The following is a 26,913-nucleotide window of genomic DNA, read 5'->3' as shown; positions in this document are numbered from 1 at the left end:
ATAGTAACAGCAAACGAAAAGTAGAAAAAATTGTCAAGACTCAGAAGCTGATTTCATCCAGAAATTGGTTAATACCTTTTCTGACAGAGCTCATAGTCGGACATTGTGGGTGTATTTCCCCACTTTGGGTGATTCCTTAAAATTAAGTCTTTCTTTATTTGGAATTCAGTTGCATTGAAACACTATGCCTTACTTTCAAGTCAGGCTTATAACTGTGTTATGAAAATTAAAGAACAGGCAACAGATATAGGTCCCCATAGGTTCCATTAGTTTAGGAGCTCACAGATGTTTCATGAGTAACGTTTTCACATTTAAAACTCTGTATAGGATTTCAGTCAAACTTCCCGAGGCAATATAGTTTTTGCATGCACACTGCTCATTTAAAAGGGATTTTAAAAAAAAATTAAGACATTTGTTCATGCTACAAAATATGATTCCTCTGAGGTAGTTGTGAAGTTTATCCAAACACTTGCTAATGTCCAGGCTGAGACAGGAATTTACTTTATTGTCTTGACATACTGCCTCCGAGCAGTGGGAGGATTGGTCATTATGCTGGCAAAACAACTTGAACTTGAAAGTGCTGGGTATTTTAACTGGAACACTTGTCAGTTCCTAAGCACAGGCTATAAATAAAGATGTAATCTGGGGAAAAGAAAAAACTTCACCATCTCTAGAAGTACTTAAAAAAAACCTGTCCAATTTTGCATGGGGAATGAAAGCCAACACTGGATTGTATCTGCAACTGTTTGGTTATAATTAAGTACTTGGATTAAATCTGTTAGGACTGATTGCAGTAGGACTGAAAATCTGTTTAAATACATTTATTTCTGATTTGTGGCTTGGGCTGCAAAGACATGGCTCTGGGAATAGTCTGAAGACATCTGGATGAGAGACTGCCTGAAACTCTTGTATAAGCAGCTCAGCATCTTGTGGGGTGGTATACCTGTAATGAAACACATTAATCTAAAAAAGATGGTGCTATGGAAATGGAAAATTCTCTGCCAGATCAAACCGTTTTAGAAGACTATTTCTATTTTGCACAACGTTTTAACTGTGAAATTAGTTTACAGAAATACATGGACTGCCTTTCTCCCTCTGAGTCATAGGACATCTGCTTGGGTATTCCCATCATTCCTCTTGGGAGGCAGGAATCACTTTTTTCCCACTTTCCTTTGGCACCTTCAGAAGACCTGCCCCTTAGTTCTGTTCCTGCCTCTGATCGGAGTAGCAGGGTGTAGTATAGGCTTAGCCTTGTCTACCTTCTAATTTATTTTCCTCTTCTTCCCTTCCCTTCTTTAGTCCGTGCTTTACTCTGTCCTCCACCCCCTTCTCTTTTTACCTTCTTTCTAGCTGGCTCTTGGCCCGCGAAGTGAAGACCAGAGGACGTCTGGTGCATTCCCACCCTTTTTTCTTTTGCCATTATAGTGGCAGAGTGCTCAGAAGTTTTTTCAGACAAGGAGTCTGAACCTTGTGCTGTTGCTACGGCGGCGGGCACACAATTTTCCAGTGGGGCCGGCATGCCTTTGAGGCTTGCGCGAGCCGTCCACCCGAGGACCGAAGATGCCACGGTGGACTGGCTCACTCAGAAATGATGCCTGCTTGAAGAGACTGGCCCATCCAGGCTGAAGTCTACTGGTGGTGGCCATTTTGAGGGCGCTCCCACTCTGTACCAGCTGTATAGCGATTCCAGAGGCTTTGGAGGTTCTTCACCAGCCATTCCGAGTGGCAATTCCAGGGCTGCAACCCGGGGTAATGTACCCATTCAAGGGTCGTGTGACACAGCTAGCCTGATGTGTGCCTTCAGACAAGCCATGGAAGAGGGGATTTCTTCCCTTTGTGCTAGGGTAGGGTTGCCCTCCCAGAGTTCCCTTTAGCCTTCACTACTGGGTTCCCAACATCTGAATTCCTGGCCAACTAAGGCCTCCAAGAAGCCCCCCCCCCCGCCTTCAAAAAGGAGGTGCATAGAATCCATACAAGAAGAAGGTTTTTCAGCCTCTGAACAGGAGGGGTGTGAGAAGGGGGAATTCCTATCTGAGGATGAGGAAGCTAAAATCCCTGAACAGGACTTGCAAATAGATGACTACCATTTCCTTTTATCTAAAGCTCTGGCTGCACTAGATATTCATGAGTCTCTTTCAGAAGACTCTAATTCTGAGAGTTCAGGACATAAATTTAAATTGCCAGCCAGTGGCAATTTAGAATTTTTTCCTTCCAATGTGACTTCAGAGCAGTCATTCCCTCAGTCCTTTGAACGTCAACTTACAGTTGAATGGGACAAGCCAGCTAACAATAGGCAATTTCCCCAGTTGGTTAAAAAACTGTATGCTTTACCCAGCTATGCCAATGAGTTATTACAGGTACCTCCTGTGGACATCCCGGTGGCTGCACTCCAATCGACAGGTCTTCTGTCTGAGGATGGACATGGTTCCATACATGATTCCCTGGACAAAAAGGTGAAGTCTACTCTCAAGAGAGTACATGAGGCAATTGCTATGACTATAAGAGCTTCTACTACAGCATCCATCGCTAATAGAGCTTCCATAGTCTGGTTATGGAAGCTGATTGATATTGTTCCTAAGAATGACCGCAATCTATTAGAAGGGGCTAGTTGTATTTTAAAAGCAGCTTCCTTTTTGGCTGACGCCACTCTTGACATCATCACCTTCGCCTCCAGAGCATTGGTGGCTGCAACAGTCTCCAGACGTCTTCGTGACTTTGAGCTTGGCCGGCAGACACCCTGTCCAAATCTATCGTCTCCGGATATCCGCTTCAGGGTGACAGGCTGTTTGGTGATTCTCTTGACAAGATCCTAGTAGAGACACAAGACAAAAAGAAAGCCATGCCTCAGTCCATTCAACGTTCTGATAGAAAGAATAATCAGTCCTTTTGTAGCCAACACACTCTTCCTAGATTTCGCCAAGACTCCAAGAAGAGTTCTGGGATTCATCCAAGTCTTCCTTTAAGTGGACCAATTCTGAAGCAAAGTTCAACAGACAGGGCTTCAACAAAGGGGATTGCAGCGAACGAGTCCCTAAGTCTAAACAGGCTCGACTATGCAAACCTTCCAGTAGGGGCTCAAATCTCACATTTTCTTCCTGCGTGAGAGGCTTCCCTTGCAGATGCCTGGAGTTTAGAAGTGGTGGCCATGGGCTACACTATAGAGTTTTGAACCCTACCCCCAGAGAGATTTGTCCAGTCTCCAATTTGCAAATCCAAAGTCAAGCAAAGGATCATGAACCAGGCTTTGCAACACTTGATGGACATTCATGCCATAGAACCGGTACCTGTGGAGGACCAATGATGGGGTTTATTCCATTCTATTTACTATCCCCATGAAAAATAAGGATTGGAGGACCATCCTGGACCTTGAATTCTTCCTCAGGTACATCAAGCTTTGTCACTTTTGAGTGAAAACTCTGAAATCTGTTAGAGAGACAATGCAACCTGTTGATTTTTTGACATCAGTAGATTTGACAGAAGCTTATCACCATATTCCTATCCACCCAGCACACAGACTGTTTCTCCACTTTGCTGTCCAGAATAGTCGTTTTCAGTACAGAGTTCTATCCTTTGGACTGTCCACAGCCCCCAGAGTTCTTTCAAAGATGCTAATCAATCCAGTAGTTCATCTGTGAAAACAAGACATTCACATCCATCCATATCTGGACAATCTTCTTATCCATTCCAGTTCCCAGTTGAAGGCTGTACGGACAATAAGACTCTCCTTTGCCTTCAGGAACACGGATTTCTAGTAAACCTGACAAAGAGTTCTCTACAACCTTCCCAGAGGATAGAGCACCTGGGGGCTCTCATAGATACTGTCCACAGCTCTCTGTTTCTGCCTCGGGAACATCAAGACAATCATGGAGGCAGCCTCAGGTGTGATTCGAAGCAAATCATCCTCTCTCATGAGCCTTTCCAGGTTAATGGGAGTTTTGATATCTTGCCTCAACACAGTTCAATGGGCACGTCTCCATTCAAGACCTCTTCAACGTTTTCTTCGTCCATATCAGATACCCATTATGGAGAGGAGAGACCTAACCCTAAAGGTTCCAGCAGCGATCAAACACAGCCTCCTGTGGTGGACTTGCACCAACAACCTGTGTCAGGGCAAGGTATTCTACTCTTCCAAATATCAGAAGTCATTCATGGATGCCAGCCTCCAGGGCTGGGGAGCTATGCTTCACAGGACTCTGGCTCAGGGGTTGTGGTCGCTCAAGGAGCATTCTGGAACTGAGAGCCATCAGCCTAGCCCTGAATCATTTCCTTCCTCAGCTGTCTCACCAACATGTGTTGATTTGGATGGACAACATTTCATCAAAGGTATACAGCAACTATCAGGGTGGCTCAAGGTCTCATCAGTTACATCAGGAAGCAATGAAAATCTTTTCTTGGGCAGAGAAGAATCCCCAGTCCATCAGGGCAGAGCACATCAAGGGAGTCCAGAACATGCACACAGACTGGCTGAACAGGGAAACTGTCAGTGAAGGCGAGTGGTCACTGCATCCAAGGGTATTCAAGTTCATCTGCCATTATCTGGGACATCCCCTGGTGGACTTATTCACTTCCCTGGTGAATCGCCAGCTAAGTCGGTACTTCACAAGATTTTTCCATCCTGAAGTGGAGGCAACAGATGCCTTGACAGCTCCATGGCCAATGGGGCTACTCTTTGCCTTTCCTCCAATTCTGCTCATTACCAAGACTATTTGTCATGTCAGGGAACAGAAGGCAGAGGTCATTTTAGTAGCACCCAGATAGGCACATCGGCTGTGGTTCTCAGCTCTGCAGGAACTGGCAGTTCAACCTCCTCTACCACTTCCAATAACTCCAGGCACGCTTATTCAGGGTCCCCTTTGACACCCCCACCCAGACTGGCTATGCTTGACCGCCTGGAGACTGAATGAGGATACCTACCTCAACTAGGTTATTCTGCCAGGGTTCAAGACACTGGTTATTCTGCCAGGGTTCAAGATATCTTCTAGACATCAATCTACCATCTGGATATACAATGCTACCTGGAAGGCATTTGTTCATTGGTGTATGAGAAAAAAGGTGAACCCATTGCATCTGTCTGCATCTTCAGTGCTGTCCTTCCTTCAAGATGGTTTGGATTCGGGGTTGAAGACTCCGGAAACAGACTGCAGCATTGTCCACTGTACTTCCAACGATTGGGGAGTACAAATTAACTAGACATCCTCACATCCTCCTTTTTTTTGCAGGGAGCTGGTCTCAGAGCTCCGCCTCAGGTACACTGTTTCCCTACATGGTGTTTAAACACTGCCTTGACAGCGCTGATGAAATCTCTCTTTGAGCCTCTTAGACAGGTAGATCTCAAGTGGGTGCGCATGAAGGTCCTATTCCTGGTGGCCATGACTTCAGCGCGCAGAATGTCTGAGCTTCACACTCTGTCCATAAAGTCTACTCTGTGTATTTTTCACAAGGGACAAGGTGGTGCTGAGAGTGGATCCCTCCTTCATTCCTAAGGCATCTTCCTTGTTTCATCGATCCCATGAGATCTATTTGCCAAATTTTTGTCCGCAACCTAAACACCCCAAAGAATTTGCATGGCATACCTCGGACATCAGAAGAGCTCTAAAAATTTACATTGCCAGAACTGAACTGATCAGAAAGACAGATTCCATGTTCATAAATATTTCTCCACCTAGGTTGGGGATGCAAATGTCCAAGAATTTAATCACCTTCATGCTCAAAGCCTGTATAGTTGAGGCATACAAGACTTCGGGTCTGGAAGTTCCCAAAGGTATCACAGCCCATTCTGTTTGTACTGCTGCCACCAATGCTGCCTTTTTGAACCGCACATCTGTAGAAGAAGTTTGCAGAGCCGCCACATGGTCGTCAGTTTCTACTTTTGTCAGACATTACAAGATCAATACGTTGGCTTCAGCCGAAGCAGCCTTTGGAAGAAAGGTTTTGCAACACATTGTGACTTCAGTGGAAGATGAAAACCACCCATCTAAAAGGTTACTGCTCTGGGAGGTCCCAAGCAGATGTCCTCTGACTCAGAGGGAGAATGGACCTTTGAACTTACCATAAGGGGTCCTTCTCTTCTGAGCTCAGGAGGACATCTGGGTTCTCCCTTTCATCATCTCTCCTTTTATTCTCTGTGTTGCTTTCTTCCTTTCTCTGTTGCTGTTATGCTTCTACTGCAGATTATTATTGCTACCTGTTTTGGTATTTTTGATGCAGTTTTTTCTCATTAGTCTAGTTTTAGAGACTGTTGTTCCATCTACTGCTTTTGGAGTTCCAGAACTAAGGGGAGGGTATTCCAAGGGTGCCAAAGGGAAGTGGGAAAAAGTGTTTCCTGCCTTCCAAGAGGAATGATGGGAATTCCCAAACAGATGTCCTCCTGAGCTCAGAGGAGAAGGACCCCTCACTGTAAGTCCAAAGGTCCGTTCTACATTAGCAGGATTTTAAATATTTGATCTACATTTCTCATATATGAATTACAACATTTTTATTAGTGGCATTGCTATGATGGTAGGAAAGGAATGATCATTACAAACTATCATGTTATTACAAACTACCAAGCATTACAATTGTGTTGATTAGGTCTAACAGAAAACATTTCTGTTTTAACAACTCTGAAATTCCTTTTTCCTCTGGGAGCTCTTGCTTGCTGTTTGCTGAGCTGGAATAGATTTCTTTTGTAAAAATAATATTTCCCAAACTCATTAAATTGCAATGTGCTTTGAAATTTAGTTCTTGGCTTCCACAGTTATCCCAGATGGGTAGTCATGTTAGTCCTTTGCTACAAAAGCAACTGTCTTGAAGCATCTTAAAGAGTTGGAGAGCAATCCTAAGGAGGGTCTGCTCTGAATTCTACTACAGTCCGTTCAATGGGACTTACTCTCAGGAAGTGTCCTTGCACTGTTAATGTATTTATTGCAGATTCAGGTGGGGAGCCGTGTTGGTCTGAAGCAGCAGAGCAAAGTTTGAGTCCAGTGGCACCTTTAAGGTCAACAAAGATTAATTCTGGGTGTAAGCGTTCGTGTGCTACCCAGAATTAAACTTTGTTGGTCTTAAAGGTGCCACGGGATTAAAACATCCTATATTTCTTTTAAAGTTCACTCAACAGCCCAGTAAATTTCTATTTTTTTCCAGTGGGGTAATATGTAGAAACAAACTTTTATGGGTTGGAATGGGATAGATTCCAAACCATTTTGTGGGGGCCATTTTCTGATTAGACTTGAGATATGTTATTGAGCTTCCTTGCCCTGATTTTCTGTTGATATTTCTCTTGACTGTATATAAGTACCTGCTCTTACAAACTTTACTCTTAAAGTTTACTCTATAGCCCAGTAAATTTCCAAATTTTTTAAATTGTGGGTTGATATATAGTCCCACATTGGTCTTGTCAGCCACCAGCGAGCCTGCAGCAAACGTGGACTATTGCACCCTTCTTAAATCTTCGTTCGCGAAGCCAAGCCGAGAGAGAGAATATATTAAATAAACTTTCTTTTAAAAGAAAGAGAGGCAGTTTGGACAAGAGCCAGCTTGGTGTAGTGGTTAAGTGTGTGAATTCTTATCTGGGAGAACCGGGTTTGATTCCCCACTCCTCCACTTGCAGCTGCTGGAATGGCCTTGGGTCAGCCGTAGCTCTGGCAGAGGTTATCCTTGAAAGGGCAGCTGCTGTGAGAGCCCTCTCCAGCCCCACCCACCTCACAGGGTGTCTGTTGTGGGGGAGGAAGGTAGAGGAAGGTAAAATATCAAATAACTTGTACCGGTTGTGAGAGGAACACAAAATTTTAACCCATTTTTCTTGTGTGGATGCAATTTTATATTTTTCATTGATTTTGTCACATTAGCTTTTTTGTTCTTTGGAGAACCAAAACTGCCAATACAGTGTTGTTTTAGTTTGCTTGGCTTGATGAGCATATTTTTTTTAGCTTGTCTCCAAAGAATAGCTTGCACAGTGGATGGTAGATTGTTATGTGATTGGAGCTTTCAGGAAGTTGGCACAAACAGAGTGAAAGTAGCTTCTAAGGTCTGTCATTATCCCATGTTGATAAGTGAAATTATGCATACAGTCTTCTTCATAAAAAAGGCATCTGTTTCTTAAATGTTCAGTGTTTTCCAGCAATCTTTCACAAAGACGACCCTTAAATTTCTTTCTGATGGCAGAAATACTGAGCATCAGACAGGCCAGCAGAAGCTGCCGTCTCTGCTGGCCTGGTTAACCTTTTCCACAGTGATGCAGAAATAATTAATGTGAATGCATTCATGCTTGCATCTCACATCCAAAATTAGGCACATAGACAATTAGGATTCCTTTGATGCATAACTAAACAGTTTTTTTGTGCCATTTATTATGAAGTGAACCTGCTTTTTCTCTTTTGCAAACCTTTACCATAGTACGGTTTAGTTAGAACTGATTCTGGCATAACATCAGTGCTGATTCTCCCCACCGCCGTCCCCATGGATTATCATCATCATCACAGGCATTTGTTACAAATACTGAATAATATAAAATACTGCATAGCCATTTAGCACACATGTACACACCGGAAAGCACTCTGATAAATGGTTGTGAACTTGTATAAAAGAAAGATACAGTTATTCTTGATCATTCATAACTAACCCACAGATCCTCATAGCAGCTAGGAAATACCTAGCAACTTGATTGGTAATGTAGGGATTCCAATCAGATAAACGGTATAAGACCAGCCACACATGTGAATAACCTTCAGATTTGTGTATGAGGGGGTGACAAATAGTTCTTTAAATGCAAGTTGAATTTCCCTAAGTGAGAACCACATTGAACACTTGGTATGTTTACACCAAAGAAGAGCCACAGATTTCAGTCAAGCAGGTAAGCATTTTATGAATTTAGCATACTAAAGATGTCAGGTAAATGTTTTAAAAAATAAACCTATTCCTGCCTAGTTCAGGGTCATTTGTATGTCACTAATTCTAGTAGTCCATTATGCAAGCCTTTATCACATTCTTTCTATTAGAGATAGGTCTGGTTCATGTGAAGCTGCATTATACTCAACCAGACCATTGCACCATCTTACACAGTATTGGCTTCTCTGAAATAGCATTTCTCTGGGTCTTTTGCCTGAACTGTTCTCCTCCCTGAAATACAAAATTATTGCTTGAAATCCTTTTAATTAGAGACAGCAGGGATTGAACCTGTAACCTTCTGAATGTAAAACAGATGCTCTTGCACTGAGCTACAGCCCCTGTTGTTTGTTCAGTGGATAAACTGGAATTTTTAAAAAATCCCCATGCACAGTGAATACAGCAACACAGAGAAGCTTTCATGAGACTCATAGGTCAGGATAGATTAAGTTTCACATCATGTACGACTTGTTATTTACTGCTTCAGTGTTATTAAAGCAACAAAGGAAATTTTCCACCTTTATTTTCTTGGAAATCCACATTCAATGAACCATTGACGTAAGGGTCATTAACCAGTCATCTGTAGGGAGTTTTGAGAAACTGTGATGTGACCCCTGAGGTGGGCTGCTTTGTAAGCAAAGTGAAGTGCAGTGAATCCAGCCAGCCTTCCATGTTACTGACCTGGCTATAGTTACCCTTGGATGAGCAGAACTGTCAAATAGTGCACATAGAGTACAATATCTTCAAAAATTATTAGAGCGCTTAATCCTGATGAAGTGGTATAGATTTACCTGGGAGCAACACAGCTTTGGCACAACATATACTATACTAAAATAAAAATAAAAACACAAGTAGAGGAAACTGTGGCAGGAGACCTGCATTTATAAATACAAACCTGCTTCAATCACATTGAACTAATGGATGCAACTATGTGATTTACGTGACCGGAGGGATGTACAAGTTAAGGTGCCGAATCCTGCATCTCATTCCGCCCTTTTTAAAATAGCTAGATTTCTCAACATGGATTGTATAATCAGCTGAGCCACAATTAAGTTCAAGTATAATGCTAAACATGAGTTTATCAGAATGAGTGAAGGAATGAGAACAGAACACCAGCAGAGGTGAAGCACATAAATGATCTGTGCACATCCAAGCACATGCTAGTTTTCTATGCATTTAAAAACAAAACTACTGCTGCCTCCTTTGCAGAAGTACAACTTGGAGGGACTGGCATGCAAAACAACAGAAGGAAATCCAGACAGTATATGGGGCTTTGTGGGTGGTGGTACCATGTAGTTTAAAATAGTTGGAGGGTCTTTCCATTTGGATCTGGACTACTGCAAACAGATCAGAGCTCAGAAAAGGGGGTTTTGCCATCACCTCTTCTTTCTGAAGCCATTTGCACTTTCCTTATAAAGCCATTCCTGAGGGTTGGGGACCATTGGATGTGACAAAGGAAACTGCATTGGGAACAGAGGGGGGGGGGGGGGATGAAAAATCACCTTCCTCTTCCATGCTTGAGCACACTCGTTGCACAAGAATGGGCCCTCTCAACTGAGTCCCGTTTCCTACTGCAGCACATTGCATCTCATTATTGATTAAGTGTGGTGTAGTGCTTAGAATGATTGTTAGACTAGGGTCTTCAGGGACCCAGGTTCAAATCCCACTTGTCATGAAGCTTGCTGAGTCATTAGGGACCACTCACTCTCAGGGGGCTATTGTAAGAATAAGATGAAAGAATGGAGCATTATATTATGCTATCCTGAGTTCTTTGGAGCAAGGGTAGGAGACAAACATATTAAATAAATAAATAGACTTGAGACTTCTGCTTTATCACAAGTCATAGTTTTCTGTTTACATCCCATGGGGTACCTTATGGTTTGCCTTCCAGACCTTTAATCAGTGTGCTCTCTGGAACATTCCAGGAGTTGGACAGCTTCCATCGAGGAGAGTCCAAGAGGAATTCCTGCCGGAGTGCCATCTTGATATCAAACTGCATATTTTATCCAGGCTCCTGGTGATCAAGTCAAAGGATCTTTTGGGCAAGATCAAATGCTGGCGTCCCTGGGGGGTTCAGAAGTACTATTACAGTGCACTCCTAGGCAGAGTTACACCCTTCTAAATCTTGAAGAAGAACTGCAGATTTATACCCTGCCCTTCTCTCTGAATCAGAAACTCAGAGCAGTTTACAATCTCCTATATCTTCTCCCTCCACAACAGACACCCTGTGAGGTGGGTGGGGCTGAGAGGACTCTCACAGCAGCTGCCCTTTCAAGGACAACCTCTGCCAGAGCTATGGCTAACCCAAGGCCATTGCAGCAAGTGCAAGTGGAAGAGTGGGAATCAAACCCGGTTCTCCCAGATAAGAGTCCGCGCACTAAACCATTGCACCAAACTGAAGTTAAAGGGCTTAGAAGGGTATTACTCTCTTTAGGACTGTACTGTTAATCCTTCAAGAGCTTTCACAGTGATTCTCCGTACACTTCATTTTTGGAAGTATTGTCAGCATGGTCAAAGCAGAATGTGGAGGATAGATCAGCAGTCCATACAAAAGCAACACCAAAAATCCAGGTCTCTTTATTTAGCTCCAGTATCTCCACTCACCTGTCCTGATTGGAACAGTATTTTTAGGACACATTTGTAGCAGGCCTACAGGTCATTTCCAGCTTGCTTTCCTGACACTACATTCAGCTTTTCTAGATCTGCCGGAGCAATGTATGTTTCACTTTTAGGTGATACCCATGAAAGATCAAACGGAACAGCATAAAAATAGCTTTTAGCAGGTCAGCAGAAATGCAAGTGAAGCTGGCTGTCCTTTTTGCCTAGGTGGTCTTTTGATTGCTAAAAATGCCTTCATGTCTAATCTGTGAAATGCATGACCAAATAAGAACTTCACTAGCCTGACTGCATGAATGCATTTTGCTTAAAAGACTCTCTTCCTTCCTCTTGCCTATGTGCACAATAATAGGCCGAGAGCAATGATGGTTTCACCCTGGATCCAAGTTTTATTGATTCTGCTCACTCCTCCTCAAGTACCAGTTTGGTTGCATAAATCAGCCCCAAGATTCCGAGATTTCAGCAGCTTTCCCTTGTATCCTTTATGCTTACATACTTAGGGTCAGTATACTCACCAGCTTTTTCATATGAAAAATGCTAGCAGTGGCCTCCATGTAATGATTTATACCACCTTCATAACATTCTGTTCCATTAGTCTCATACTCAAGAAGCTGCTTTATGCTGACTCAGACTGTTGGTCTATCAAGGGCAGCATTGTCTACTCTGACTGTCAGTGGGTCTTGAGGATTACACATCTACCATCCGATTCTTTTAATTGGAGATGCTGAGCATGGAGCCTTAAGAGTGCAGAGCAGATGATCACAGGGTGTCAAATGTGCGGCCTGAAAACCAGATCAGGCCCCCAGAGGGCTGCTATCAGGCCCGTGAGCAACTCACTGTCATCTGCTTCCTTCTCTCTCTCTCTTGCTTTTTTCTGCATCACAGGCTTACTGAGTCACACAGGAGCTACAGAGCTCTTATTTTCTCCATTGGCTGACCAGCACACGAAGCAACTTATGTACAAAGCTTGCAATGCCCAAATATTTCATGTTTCCGTCTGGGACTTAGGCTCAAAGCATTGACTGTGAGATTTCTGTAATGTCAATAAATCAAAAGCAGGTTTGCAACTTACAGATACACACCTGAACAGTCTTCTCATGATTGCTACAGCACAGACACTGTCTTCAGATTTTGATGCAATAATTCAGAGCATGAGGTGTCAGTTATCAGAAACTGTTAAACAAATTTTGCAAGAGTGCTAATCTTTTAAGCATATTTTAAGCTTTTTAAAAAATCTTTAGTTGTTTTTGCCTCTGTCCTTTATAAAGTTTACATATCTACTACCTGGCATTACATTTTATGACAAACATGGCCCGGCCTGACAAGGTCTCATTTTCGTCAGATCCAGCCCTCACAACAAATGATTTCAGCATCCCTGCTCTACTAGGACTAATGGCAGCCTTTGGTGCCAGAAATGGGCAGAGTTTGTGTCTGGAAAAATCATAAAGTGACTAAAGTACATATTATCCCAACATCCATGCTTAAAGGCAATATGAGAGTTTTTCCCTTTACAATAAAACCTGAACCGTAAGGTAGTTAAAACCTAGGTCTCTGTTGGTGAGAAGGAAAAACTGGATGCTGGAAGGTGTTGATGTGGACCTATGACATGTAACAAATTTTAATCTACTGATGTGTAATTGACCCAAACCAGGTCTTTGCTAATGCTGTGCCGAACTTCGCACATCCATGACTTCTGAGTCACCTTTCCCCAGTCGCTCACCACCACCCCCTCACATATTCTTTCCTCATCTTCCGTGCCTTTGGGGGTCTTGTATATTTCCTCTAATGGAACCTTTCCAGCATAAGCTTCAGCAAGCCGGCATACAATTTTACCCTTTACTCTGGTGTTGAAATCAATTTAACCAGAACTAACAAAGGGTGACCTTGTGATTGTGAAGTAATTGGAATTTTTTAGCATGAAGAATTTCTAAAGGAGAAACAAATTGTTTTGAACTTCTTTTTAAAAAATAATTATATGTGTGGGCAGGCTAAACATTTTGATTGTTGCTCACCTCAGTGGTTGTTACTGTTCCGGTGGCCTATTTATACAGAGTGTAAGGCTCCAATTCTTCCTTCCTTTGCCAAATAATATGCAGGGGATTTTAGGGAGTTTCCAGATTTTTTAGCTCAGACCCTTTGAGCAGCAAGGTAGCTGGCAGCATTGTTTATATTACCTTGCATTACCTTTGGAGCGTATGTTTTCCTTCTGCACTTTGTTTTTTTTGTAGACCCAAGGTGATTTGATTTTATGCCTTCTAAAAAGGTGAAGAGGAGGACAATTGTTTAAATTCTCTGCAGTGTGTGTATGCAAGAGATTTCAGATACGTTGCTCTCATTCAGTGCCCGGGAAGGAAAAGGTGCATGCCAGCTTTATTTCCTTTAGCACTGTGTAAATGTCACTGAAGTGTGTTTTGCCATAAGGAGAGAAGGACAGGAAATTAATGGATTTTGGATCTGTGGTAATTGCTTGCGAGTCAGTGTTTTATTTACTTATCTCTGCTATATTGAATCAGTCAGCGGTGAAACATTGGTTATGTGTTTCTTTTAATTTAGAATTTATATTTGATGGTATTTGCTGCTGTTTTATCTTTTTTTAAAAAACACATTAGATCTGGTCTTAAAGTTGGTCTGGTGGTTTTGGCTCAACAACATCCATCCTTTTCTGTGAACTTTTGTGGCATGTTCAGAACATCCAAGAGACACTGGATGTATGGCTACAGTTGAGCCAGCTTGTTCCTTTGTTTGACTGCATGACAGATACAAGTACATGTAGCCAGTCGTGCTGGCATGGGAAATCTTGTAGCACACATACAATTTTTCTCCATTATGGCAGCATTGTGTTCCATGATGATGATGATGATGATAATGATATTGGATTTATATCCCACCGTCCACGCCGAATCGCAGAGTCTCAGAGCGGCTCACAATCTCCTTTATCTTCCTCCCCCACAACAGATACCCTGTGAAGTGGGTGGGGCTGAGAGGACTTTCACAGAAGCTGCCCTTTCAAGGACAACCTCTGCCAGAGCTATGGCTGACCCAAGGCCATTCCAGCATGTGCAAGTGGAGGAGTGGGAAATCAAGCCCGGTTCTCCCAGATAAGAATCTGTACACTTAACCACTACACCAAACTGGCTCTCAGTTTCCAGAATGTGCCTTAAAAAGTACTGAGCATATGGGTAAAGTGCTGTCAAGTCATAGCCAACTTATGTCCACCTCATAGGGTTTTCAGGGCAAGAGATTTATAGAGGTGGTTTGCTATTTCCTTCTTCTGCATAGAGGTCCTGAAATTCCTTGGTGGTTTCCTATCCAACTGCTAACCAGGGCCAATGCCCTGCTTATCTTCCAAGATCTGACAAGAGCAGGTTAGCCTGGGCCATCCAGGTCAGGACATAGTGGAAGCTAATATTCAGTATTTATAACACTATTTACTGTTCAAGGGACTTCTGTAGATTCAGATGTCATGGGCAACTATGCCTTCTTTAAACTGTGGTTGATGCAACAACTACCAGCTTAAAGTAAGAAATATCAATTTGCTCTTAAACCCAGATCTGTCTTCTTTCTTTTCTCCCTGTGGAAAGGACATTCTCCAAATGTTATGTCTGTGTCTGGCTGCTGCGAGGGGTAGCACTGCTCAACAAACCATAGTTTAGTGAATTCACGTCACAACAAACCATAATTCAAATTGTGCTAACAAACCAGATCTTCTTCGTGGTCTCTGTGCTTCACACCCATGGGATAGAGCACCTGCGCCGATCCCGAATCGGTATCCGAAAAGCCCGGGATTTTTCCGCGCTCAGCGCCAATGGGCATGCACAGGCGTCCCAGTATGCATGCTCACCAGCGCCAGCGCGAGGATCCCGCCAGTTCCTTTCTGACCGCTGCGTGGAGAGGTTTGCCTTTTGTGTCCCCAGTCGGTGAGATATTGGGGGTTTTGCCTTTATCGTTGTAAATAGCCCGTTTGTTTTTCTTAGGATGGATGGATGGATGGATGGATGGATGGATGGATGGATGGATGGATAGATAGATAGATAGATAGATAGATAGATAGATAGATAGATAGATAGATAGATAGATAGATAGATAGATAGATAGATAGATAGATAGATAAAAAAAAGTTTGTGTGTGTGTCTGCCGGACTGCCCTCCGGGGCTTTCCCCCAGTTTGTTTTCCCCCGAAGTTTTTTTCCCTCAGAGGACTCTGAGCGGGTTTTTAGCGACTGGAGTCTATGGAAAGTCGCTAGGGTTTTTTCAAACGCTGCCGTTCCTGCAGGAAGAAGATTGCCCCCCCAGACGGCCATTCGCTGTGTCTTCTCTGCTTGGGTGAAGCGCACCATGTGGAGTCCTGCCCACATTGCCTCCGTGTCTCCAAGCAAACGAGGAAGAACCGGGCGGCACGGCTTTCAGCAGCTCTAACCGAATCGGCACTCCGCCCCCAAAAATCGGCATCGACCATGGCAGACACTCCGGCCCCAACGGTCACATCAACCGATGTGACCCCAGTCGTGACCGAAATGCCGATTGAGTGAGGCTCCTCCACAAAACAATCCCATGATGGATCAGTGGAAATGCCCGCTAAGAAGCGCCGGGATGACTCGGGGACCTGAGCATCCGCCCCGAAGAAGGCCAAGGAGAAGCAGAAGAGGCCCCACACTCCATCGCCATCATGTGACATTTCGGCACCAACGGCCCCGCCGAGGAAGATCCTGGCATCCCCGTGCCACAGCCCATCGGCATCGAGAGGTAGTACTCAACAACACCGTCTCTCGATGTCCGAGCAGGAGATCGACCTCACCCAGCGATCCTCGTCATCTGAGTCGCGGCGTCTCAGCAGGAGCGGGTCGATCTCGGAAGTGGAGGCTTCGGTGCCGATGGATCCGTCTCCCCCGATGGAACCCAGAGGCAGACGGGAGCTAGAGCCCTCCATGGCATCACCGCTACCATCGTGGGAGCAGCGTCAATGCCGCCCTCTTATCCGTATCCATACCCTTATCCATACCCTCCTGGAGAGCCAGTTTGGTGTAGTGGTTAAGTGTGCGGACTCTTATCTGGGAGAACCGGGTTTGATTCCCCACTCCTCCACTTGCACCTGCTAGCATGGCCTTGGGTCAGCCATAGCTCTGGCAGAGGTTGTCCTTGAAAGGGCAGCTGCTGTGAGAGCCCTCTCCAGCCCCACCCACCTCACAGGGTGTCTGTTGTGGGGGAGGAAGGTAAAGGAGATTGTGAGCCGCTCTGAGACTCTTCGGAGTGGAGGGCGGGATATAAATCTAATATCTTCTTCTTCTTCTTCTTCTTCTTCTTCTTCTTATCAGTGGTATCCACCGAGGGAGTTTGCGGAATGGGATCAACAGTCCGAGGCGTCCTGCATGTCAAGGCTGTCGCACCATTCTCGAAGACCATCGGCATCGATCCCTCCGGAGAGGTGCACTACATCAGCAGCTGAGACTCATCGTCGGCCATCGACATCGATCCGCTCGCCGACCCGGGAATCGACGCCGATCATTTCGGAGCACCGGGAGTATTCTTCATCGAACTCTGAGAGCGGTGCCGACACCCAGAAAGGTGCTTTGGAGCCTTCGCCAAGGCCCCAGACGACCGAAGATCTCCCGATTTCGCCATCGGAGGATCTGAAGTCCTATGGTGACTTAGTGAAGAGGATGGCAACCTCCCTCTCCCTGCCTGTGACGCAACCACAACCCGTCGTGGATGATAGTGTCTTTGACATTATGCAGAGGGACACATCCATAGCAATCGCTTTGCCGGTCACCAAAGTGATTCTGCAGGCAGTGAAGGAGCCATGGAAGAAACCATCTTCGACTCCAGTGTCATCCAGAAGGCTGGACCATATGTACAGGGTCCAGGAGACGGGGGCTGAGTTCCTTTTCACCCACCCGAAACCGAACTTAGTGGTCGTCTCTTCTTCCTCCAAGGCACGAAAGGTCCACTCATCCCCACCCGACAAGGAGGGAAAGAAGCTGGACAATATGGGAAGAAAGGTCTACTCTGCAGGGGCCCTAGGAGTAAAGGTATCTAACTATGCGGCTTGCATGGCTAGATACCAGTACTCTGTATTGGAACAACTCACCCCTCTCCTCTCTTCCCTGAGCGAGGACAAAAAGGCTGCTGCCAGGAAGCTGCAGAAAGAAGGCTTTGCTGTGGCCAAGCAGCAATTGGCTGCAGCAAAGCACATGGTGGACGTGTCGGCAAAGGCAATCACGTCCGCTGTGTGCATTCGTCTGCACTTCTGGCTACGATCAAGAGCCCTGCAGCAGGACACTAGGGCTTTTGTCGAGGACTTGCCCTTCGAGGGGGATGGCCTGTTTAGCACCACCACAGACAGTGTACTGCAGGAAATCGATAAGAGCCTCAAGACCTCCAGGAACCTGGGTGTGCAGGTCACCTCCAGGGCTCCTAAGGCGAAGCAGTGGCACAAACCGTGGGCCAAAAAGCCTTACCAAAAGTTTTCGCCCGAACAGCAATGGCGACCTCACTCCCACCAGCCTGACAGACCATTGTACTCAGGCAACAACAGGAACCACTTTGGTTCTCAGGCCACCGGCAAGTCTAAGGGTCTTCGCTCTCAAAAGCAGGGCCTTTGACTTTCTTGTAGCACGCGTCATCGCCCCCACTTCAACATCTATCCGCCTCCGCCCTTTCCTACCTGCCTGGGAGTTGATTTCTACAGACAGGTGGGCTCTGTCCATCATAGAATAGGGCTACAAAATAGAGTTTGTGCAGATTCCGAACCAATCCGTGGTGATCACCACTCCCCCTTCCCCACCTCTGCTGGCGGAGGTGAACAACCTCCTACAGAAACAAGCCATAGAGAGAGTTCCGGCAGAGGCCAGGACGGGAGGTTTTTACTCTCGCTACTTCCTGGTCCCCAAGAGGGACGGGGACTTAAGACCAATTATAGATCTTTGGAATCTGAACAAATGTATTCTGTACCAGAAGTTCAGAATGGCCACGCTGCAAACAATCCTGCCCCTCATCAATCAAAGGGACTGGATGGCGACCCTGGACCTCAAGGATGCCTACTTCCATATCAGCATCCATCCGGAGTTCAGGCGTTTCCTCAGGTTTGCAGTGGGTTCCCAGCACTTCCAGTTCAAAGCCCTTTCGTTCGGCCTGTCCACTGCACCTCAGGTGTTTACGAAGATGATGAGCATTGTGGCTGCCCTTCTCCGTCTCCAGGGAGTTGTCGTTTTTTCCATACATCGATGACTGGCTCCTTGTGGCGAAGTCGAGGGAAAGCTTGTCAATGCACATTGCCATCACTCTATGTCTTCTCGACACTTTGGGGTTGCAGGTCAATTTGGAGAAATCTCACCTTACTCCGTCAAGGACAGTGCAGTTCATAGGGGCTTTGCTGGATACGAACCAGCATCGTGCATACCTGCCTTCACAGAGGGCAAAGGACATTGTCGGTCTGGTACAACTGCTTCAGAGGCGAAAGTGGGACACAGCACAGCAGCTTCAGCAGATGCTGGGGCTGATGGCGGCGACGACAAGCATGCTACTTTTCGCGAAACTGAGAATGAGAGGCCTACAGTTGTGGTTTCTTCACCAGTTTCGCCCACTCAGAGACTCACCTCGAAAGAGGTTCACCATCCCAGCCGGGACTCTTCAGACACTACAGTGGTGGGAGTCAGAGAACAACATCTGCCAGGGAGCTCCCTTCCAACTTCCAACTCCTACTATGACTATCACCACAGATGCTTCCTTGTGGGGTTGGAGGGCCCACATGGAAGGCCTGTGTGTGGCCGCCAAAACTGACTCAGTTCCACATAAACTATCTAGAACTGCTGGCGGTTCACTTTGCCCTACGTTCTTTCCGCCCCTTAGTGGCGGGGAAGACTGTAGCGCTGCTTACGGTCAATACCACTGCCCTGTGCTACATCAACAGGCAGGGAGGGACAGTGTCTCGTCGGCTCTGCGCATTGGCGATGGATCTCTGGTTCGAGTGTCTCCAGTACGATATCTTCGTGAAGGCGGCACATCTTCCGGGCGTTCTCAACATTCAGGCAGACTCCCTTAGCAGTGGTGGGGCTTCCCCACACGAGTGGAAACTACAGTGGCGTTTTCTGAAGCCTGTATTCCAGCTTTGGGGGTACCCACAGCTGGATGTCTTCGCCACGGCCGAGAACAAGAAATGCTTCAGGTTCTGTTCCAGAGGGGGAGCAGATCCAGCATCTCTGAGAGATGGGCTCCTGCTTCCTTGGGAGGGCCGGTTCCTCTACATGTTCCCGCCTCTGAAGGTGGTCGACAAAATAGCAAGGGAGAGACCACTCTGCATCCTGGTAACTCCCTGGTGGCCTCGCCAGAACTGGTTCTCGATCCTGCTCCAACTCTTGAGGGGGGCCTTCTACCAGTTCCCGGCAGAACCGGACCTTCTGTCAGCTCAGGGCAGGCATGTATTTCATCACAACGTGCCCCATCTGAAGCTGACAGCGTGGTTCATCGACCAGTAGGGTTCTCTGACAGGGTCCAGCAAGTTCTTATGAACAGCAGAAAACCGTCGACCTGCGCTTCCTATGACAGGAAGTGGCGAAGATTTACCAAGTTTTTAGTTGACCCTTCGGTCTCACCTAGCAGGGTGGGATTGGCGGCAATTTTTGACTTTTTGTTGTCACTAGTGGATGCGGGCCTGGTTTTCTCCTCCATTAAAGTTTATTTGGCGGCATTATCTGCCTTCCATGATCCGGTGGAGGGGTACTCTGTTTTCGCACACCCTCAGTCCAAAAGATTTTTGAAGGGGTTGTTTAGGCTGCACCCACCGTCAAGATCGCCCCCTCAGTTGTGGGACTTGACTTTAGTGCTGGACAAACTAACTTGGCGCCCCTTCGAGCCGATGGACACGTGCTCTTTGCAGCTCTTGTCATAGAAGACTGCATTTTTGGTTGCCATCACATCAGTACGTCGTGTTGGGGAGCTCACAACGATGTGGTGTGATTATACTTAACTTGTTTTTAGAGAGGCTGGGGTTTTCCTGGCTCCGGATATTAGTTTTCTTCCGAAGGTGGTCTCTCAGTTCCACCTCAATTTACAAGTTTGGTTGCCCACTTTTTACCCTAGCCCTTCCTCAGACGAGGAACGTAGGTTGCATGCTCTGGACGTTAAGCGTGCTTTGCTGTTTTATTTGAAACGTTCAAAAGTTTTTTGTAAGGACAAGCAGCTTTTTGTTTCGTATGCTGCTCCCAAGATAGGTCCGAGGATTTCGTCTCAGAGGCTCTCAAAATGGCTCACTGAGATGATTAAACTCTGTTATTTGTTGGCAAAGAAGCCGTTACCTGGACCTGTTCGTGGACACTCCACAAGAGCGATGGCCACGTCGGTGGCGTTCCTGAGAGGTGTGTCCCTTTCTGATGTCTGCAAGGCTGCCACCTGGTCTTCTCCGCATGCCTTCATGAAGCACTACGTGCTGGACGTGCATGCTGAGCAGAGGACTCGGTTGGGAACGGCGGTGTTGCAAGCTGTTTCTTCTGGTTGACCATCTTCCCGTCTCCAGGTATGTCTTGCTTGCTAATCTCCCATGGGTGTGAAGCACAGAGACCACGAAGAAGATAGACAGGTTGCTTACCTGTAACTGTGGATCTTCGAGTGGTCATCTGTGCATTCACACTACCCGCCCTCTTTCCCTGCTGCTGACGGTCTCCCTCCAGTAGGGGCTTCCAGCGGTCAGGAAGGAACTGGCGGGATCCCCGTGCTGACACCGGTGAGCATGCGTACTGGGACGCCTGCGCATGCCCATTGGCGCCGAGCGCAGAATAATCCCAGGCTTTTCAGATACCGATTCGGGGATCGGCGCAGGCACTCTGTCCCATGGGTGTGAATGCACAGATGACCACTCAAAGATCCACAGTTACAGGTAAGCAACCTGTCTTTACAAACCCCAGTTTGAAATTCCGAATTGTTGCCAGTCAGCAAACCCTAGTTCATTAAGTTGTCTACATTCAGACTTCGTAACTAATTAGGGTTTGATGTAATCACAGTTTATCATGACATCTGGATGCATTCATAATCTTAGTGTAGAATAATATGTTTGCAGGTAGTTCCATGTTCCTTTTAACAAACATTTTTTTAACCAAACGTACCTGTTGGGGCTATGAACACATGAAACTGCTATATACTAAATCAGATCATTGGTCCATTAAGGTGAGTATTGTCTTCTTAGACTGATAGCAGCTCTCCATGGTCTCAGGTTGAGGTCATTCACATCACCAACTACCTGATCCTTTTCAGGGGAGATGCTGGGCACTAAATCTGGGACCTTCTGCATGCCAGGCAGATGCTGTATCATTGAGCTGCTGTCAAGCATGCAGTTTCAATGACGAGATGGGTTTGATACAAACTACGTTTATTGATAGACCGATACTTTCAGCGTAACAGATTCTTGAGAGTGATGCTAAAGATACATTGATACAATACTTTTAAGGCTAACTTCAAAAGGATTCCAAAAGGTGGGGGCGAGGGGTGCGCTCTCACACTTAAACTATCATAAGTGTCTACATTCTCATGGCGTTATCAGGACTCCGTCCTTGCTTTCCCCAGATGTGTCGCACTCCCTAACAGGAATGTATGGGAAGGTGCTGATTACTTTTTCTCAAGTTAGTTTCGTTTCTCTCTGCTTCTACTTTGCAAGCAATAAAGCGAGAAGGGGGAGGGGAAAGAATAACAGAGCTAACAGACCTTGGTCCTCCATGATATTTCACAGACCAGTTTCATGGAGGACCCTAAAACAATCAATTACCAATGGAATTTTACCATGCTTGACAGCTGCAACCACCATAAGTGTAGTGGGGAAAATTGGGATGCAGGGTATTTTTTTCCTCCCCAGAATTCTCATGCCCAAAGCTGACAATCTATACCAAAAAGCAGGAGGGGGTGCACATCTTAGCAAGAAAACAGCATGGAGGAAACATTTCAAAAAGCCCCTCTGCTTCAGATGTCTTCAATTTTAATGGGGTGGGTGTTTTAAAAACCCTACTCTTTATAAGCTGAGCTGATCCCTTTAATCATAGGCCCAGTGGCTGCATTCAGTAAAATTTTGAAAAATGCAGTTTAAAAAGATCACATGTACCTGCATACGTAAGTACTATCAAGTTTCAACCAATATGTAGTGACCTCAGGAAGGGGCTTTCCGAGCAATTGAAAAGCAGAGAAAGTTGCCATTGCCTTCTGCAGATTCTTCCATGGTGGTCTCCCATCCAAGTACTGACCCTGCTTAACTTCTGAGATCTAATGGGACCAAGGTATACCATGTTGCATTCCCTCCCTATTATTTTTGCTGTCAGAAAATCCTTACAACTTGAAAATTAGGTCCATTTTTGCATATAAAAATGAGGTAGGTGGGTTTACAGCTGAAAGAGAGCATTTTTTACGGCTGTTTGCCAAGTTCACATCAGAAATAAGCTGTGAACCAAAATCCTCCTGGTTCAAAACTCGGGCCTGTAAGCCACCATGCTACAGTAGCCCTCTGATGAATGGAGGCTGCACAGCAGCAGTACATGACAGATTGCATCCTAAAAATAAAACATGTGTCGTGGGAAATAATGACAGCCAGGGCAGGGTAACCTCTGAAATGTGTGGTATTCATTATCGGAACTTTTTGCTTATGTGCAGAGCTTAATCACTGTTTCGAGTTATTGGAATTCAGAAATTGTATTATGTTTTTGTAATGAAGGTCTCATATATTACTTGTGTCTAGACTTGCGGTGGTTGCTTTTTTGGTGTGTGGGGGACTTGATTATGGCTAAAGTTTGGTGAAGTCGTAACAATGATGGAAGTGCCTTTGAGCTATAAAATGTTTGGTTTTTCTAAATGCAGTATAACCACCATGAGCCCTGAACTGAGAGATGTATAGAATAATAGAATCACAGAGTTGGAAGGGGCCATACAGGCCATCTAGTCCAGGGGTGGCCAAACTGTGGTTTGGGAGCCACATGTGGCTCGGAGAAACTTAATGCAGGCTTACTCTCTAGTAAGTGTGCTTAGCATCAGGACCTCAGTCAACCTCTGAGTGTTGACCCATAGATAGGTGGCTATTTCTGCCATGTGTGAAGTGGGGAAGGAGGGGGAAATAGGCAGGCTTGCAACACATAGTTTCTTCTCCTCCACCACAGACCTCACCTGAAGACCTAGAGTGGGGAAAGAACGTACAAGAGCCAAGGGAGTCACTGAAGGAGGGATAGAATTAAAGAGGGTGGTGCAGGGTTCCCCCTTAGTTTCATAGCTCTTGTAGGAGCTGTATTTACTAACCGTGGTGTCAAGGCAAAGAGAGATGCATAATTATGAAATGGTGGTCAGCGATTTCTATGGTACATGTATGCTTTCTTTTCCCACTGGAGCCAAAAAATTATTCCCTAACCTTTCCCTATGCTGGTCTTATGGGGACTGTTATTCCCAGCTTTTGTTTTTTTAAAAGTCTCCTTCTAGCATGGCTGTGTTGTAAAGTGCATACATACGCATTTTATCTTTCTGTATAAAGTATTAAGAGTTTTAATAAAGATGTGTGTGTAATATTTGTTCATATCTTGCATCTCTCAAATATCTGGTGTTTATTCTATGTGACTCTTACATTAAGCAAGTTTGGCTACCCCTGATCTAGTCCAACTTCCTGCTTAATGTAGGATCAGCCTAGAGCATCCCTGATAAGTGTTTGTCCAGCTGCTGCTTTTCCTAATATCCAGCTGGTGTCTTCCCACCCTTAATTTAAACCCATTATTGTGAGTTCTGTCTCCTGCTGCCAACAGGAACAACTTCTTGCCCTCCCATAATACTTAAAGAGAGCAGTCATTCCCTCCCTCACCCCAAACCTCCTCTTCTCCAGACTGAAGATTCCTAAGTCCCTCAACCTTTCCTCATAGGGCTTGTATAGACTTGAGAAAGTTTAGCTTCTTGGCAGATTTGAACTGGGCCTCCTGTTGTAGAAATTAGTCTCAGAATGACTGATTAACTGTTGGCATTTATATTCTATGTCCCAGCAGCTTTTGGTGTAGTTTGAAACCTACTTTGTATCTGGCACCACCATATCCTATTCTATTCCATTATAACACTCTCCAAGCTACATTTTGGGGTCTTGGCATCATGCCCTGAAACACTGTCTCCCCTCCCATTTGTGTACCAAATATCTGTCCTAATGTTTTACAAAATTCAGTGGGTTGGATTCAAAGTATTGTGAGGGGGCAAAGCTTGTATAATGGGATTTTCCAACCTTCTGCTGAAGCCCAGCGATCCCCCTGGAATTCTGCTCCTAGGAATTGGGACCCTCATGAACAACATGAAGAAGCAAGGTCATGGTCTGCAGCAGAAGGATGGAATTGGCAAAAACCACACACACATACACAGACACACACAGTGGTAATGTTGTGCTACTGGTGGAAATTCCGTTACACCTGTGGATGTGCCTCCTTAGACCCAACCCAGGTTTTTGTGAAAGTTTCATGAGTCCTAATGAAAAGTATTGCATGACCGTTGTTTTTGAACACGTTTTTCCTAATGCTCGGATGTGAAAGATAATTTGAACATTCTTAGTTATGTATTGAGCAAGAGACAAAAGAATTACGTTTTGAGCAAGTGACATAGAAAAATGAATACCGAGAGAACATGGCCACATTCATGCTCTGGAATTTTCCTCCTAAAATACAGGAGTAGTTCCCAGAGTTTTAGGGACTTTCTTCTGTTGCAGTTAAAAGTACTTTAAGGACTTTCCAGAACTTGCTCAGTGGTCCCTTAACATGATGGGCTTTGGTTTGATACCACAAAATATTTGTTATGCATTGCTTTCATTTTTATTGCAGAAAAAGACTTGGTTTAAGTATTAAGGTTCACTGTGAGTTCCTTGCAAATAGTTGCTGGTGTTTTCTTTCTCTTGTGCATACCAGTTAGAGAGTGCAAGAGGTGATGGAGCATCATTTGCTGTGTATTACAGAGCACACATGATTATGGCCCTGGACCACTGTTCTAGCTTCAGCATACCCTAGGTTTTCATTTCTCCGCCCTGCACTGGTAAATCCAGAAGATGGGGCTTTCTGTCTCATTCCTGCAATGCTGCTATGTTACTTTTCCAGGTGCTAGGAATCATAGAGCATATAATTTTCACAGGGTGTCTGATGTTGTCATTGTGAGTATGCCAGACACAAGGGAAAAAAGTGGGAGGGAGAAGAGAGCTGTAGCCACATGCATTGACAATGTGGAGGAGGTGGTTGAAGAACTGAGAAAGAAAGCTCATCCAGAAGAGTAGCAGCCAGATAAGTGGGTAGAAGGAAGGAATTATTGTCTTTTTTCAGTTTAATATCCAAGCCAGACGAGAATGCTGGGCTGTAATTCTTCCCTATGTGGTATAAGCACATGAGTCACTGATAACCATATTTCTAGCCAAGGAATGGCAAACTTCAGCAACATCTCTAGTTCTGTATGTTATCACAGGGGTCCCCAAGCCTGTGGATTCTTTGGAATTTTGAAAACAGGCAGCAGTGGGTGCCACACAAAATGTTTACCACAGAGGTGTGGGAGCAATCTCAAAATGGTCACCATGGGAGCTGCATTCAGTCATAAGAAGTTGGGAAGTTACACACACACACACACACAAAAGGCTAGGAGATTCCAAAACAAACATCCTCGTATGATGGTGGCAGTGGTTTCTAAACAGTTGCTCCCTTGCCTCTTTTGAAGCACTTCCTACTCCAATGGTTAAGAGGAAAGATTGGCTTTGGGGAAGAAGCTGGTGGGCACCAGGAAACATGTTGCAGACCACTTTGCTATCTTCTCACTGCCCTCTGATTCTGACAAGAGTTTGGATGTTTAGCTGCATTCCAGTATATGTGCTTTAATGTGACTAGTAGTAATTTAATAAATTAGGGATGGGCATGAACCTCATCACAGACCTAATTCCCTGACAAACATTCCTGGGTCATAGTTTGTGAACTGGAGGTTCATGCCCATCCCTATCCACAGCCCTCCTATGACCTTCCATGCGGTTTAAGGAGGTTTGTGGGATTCATGTTGGGAAGCCAGGAGGCAGCAGAGAGCAAGAAGGATCACTGAAATGGCTTACATCCATTTTAGCCTGTTAGCCTGAAATAGATCTGAGATCTTCCTTCCCTTGCCTCTTTTGAAGCACCTCCAATTACATACTGCTAATGGCTCTTCTCTTCCTGATATATTAGGCAATCGTTTTCTGTGAAATAATTAGTCCTACACTGGCTTTCAAAATAGGTTGTAAATCGTAAAATGATCAGAATAGGGTTTGTATGTTTTGTTTTTAATTTACAGGTTTTTGATAATAAGCTTATTCCTCCATTGGATCTAGTATTTATTTATTTAAAACATTTCTGCACTAACTTTCTTCCCAAGGCAGCAAACATCAAAACATTTCAACATTAAAGCAGCGTTTTAAATAGAGAGTATGTATAAAATATTTAAGCAATTCAATAAA

The 26,913-nt window shown here is 45.0% G+C and overlaps 1 protein-coding gene across 2 annotated transcripts in view; it reads left to right on the top strand.

The window, feature by feature from the left end:
- The window catches only part of PPM1L (protein phosphatase, Mg2+/Mn2+ dependent 1L), a 229,727-nt gene that overhangs the window by 64,722 nt on the left and 138,092 nt on the right, over nucleotides 1-26,913 (top strand). The window lies entirely within an intron of this gene.

The sequence above is a fragment of the Heteronotia binoei genome, chromosome 6 (assembly GCF_032191835.1).
Source record: "Heteronotia binoei isolate CCM8104 ecotype False Entrance Well chromosome 6, APGP_CSIRO_Hbin_v1, whole genome shotgun sequence".
Taxonomy (NCBI): Eukaryota; Metazoa; Chordata; class Lepidosauria; order Squamata; family Gekkonidae; genus Heteronotia; species Heteronotia binoei.
Note: the sequence above shows the minus strand (reverse complement) of the source record. Positions and strands in the feature narration are given on the sequence as shown.